The sequence below is a fragment of the Choloepus didactylus genome, chromosome 8, assembly GCF_015220235.1.
Source record: "Choloepus didactylus isolate mChoDid1 chromosome 8, mChoDid1.pri, whole genome shotgun sequence".
In the NCBI taxonomy this organism is placed as follows: domain Eukaryota; kingdom Metazoa; phylum Chordata; class Mammalia; order Pilosa; family Megalonychidae; genus Choloepus; species Choloepus didactylus.
In genome coordinates, this window is record NC_051314.1 from 90322331 (window position 1) to 90323672 (window position 1342).

The following is a 1342-nucleotide window of genomic DNA, read 5'->3' on the forward strand; positions in this document are numbered from 1 at the left end:
GGTCACAGTAGAACTTGCAAAATTTTTTTCCAAAACTGGCACGCAAATGTGGTCATGGAGAGAATGAGTCCATGGAGATAAAAAGTATATCTTGACAAACAAGTTAGTGGTAATGAGACTAGGGCAAGTAAGGCTGCTGTATGGAAGAATGGCGCATCACTTTGGTGACTACAGATGTTATAATAGTATGGAAGGAGCACCAGTGAAAAATTTAAGTCTACTGTGATGAGTCCCAGGGTATTAGGAGAGGGTGCAGCTGTTCCTTAGTTCTTGACCAAATGTCATGGGTGCCTGATCATTGGGTAGGTCACTAGGAGACATCAGACTGAGGCAAAAGTTATAAAATGTTGCATGAAGACTTGGGGCTAGCTCTGGTTTCACATGTCTCTAGTCAGGAAGAACAGGCAGCCATCTTTGGAAATTAGGGTCTCTTTGCCCTCCACTTCCACTGAAGACATCAGGCATTGCTGGGCATGGAATTCTTTGTGACATAAGTTGAAGGGAAGGCTGTTTGGAACCAGAAAGGAATCATCTCATTTTACTTTAAAGAGCTTGCAAAAGATTGACTGACTCTTAATCTCTCTCAATCTCTCTCTCTGTTTTCTAATTTATTTTTGTTTTTTTCTGGAGGCTATATTCTTAGAGGAGCTAGAGGTGGATTAGCTCATTGAATATTAAGGTAATTTCTTATAATAACATAATAATATTGGGTTGCAGGGTAAGGAGGTTTCTACTGTTATTTCTAATCTGTTTTATAGATTAGAATTTATCTTTCTCAATAAGTATAAATTAAATATGCAATCCAAATAAGCTCTGAATCAAACCACATGATGGATTTATTTTCTGTGTAGGAATTTTGCTATGGATAATGAAGAAATGATCCTTAACCCAAAAATATCAGTTGCCATACCTGTAAGATTAAAAGCATTGCATAACTTAAAGCCTTTAATATAATTTGTCTACTTCCTTTCTTTAGCATATTGATGATCTCGTTCATTTTAATCCTTAAAGAGGATCAAATGAAAAAGCAATCAAAAATTTGTTTTTGGAGTGGACATTATCATTGTTTGCCATTTCTCAATTTACAGAAGAATCCATTGTTTAAATAAATTGGGCAAAGGGAAAACAAGGCTCATATATACAGGAAGAAAACAGGTAGTTTTGAAGTAGCTTTGCTAGAACTTCATTAGTCATTCTCTTTAATTCTTCATGTCAAATGTGTAATGCTGTTTTGGCATCACTCTAACAAGAATTCTTCACCCTCTCCAGGAAGCATTAAATGTTCAGAAAACAAACACTATCTCAGAAGCTTCAACTGGCAAATGTGAATAGAGAATGCAAA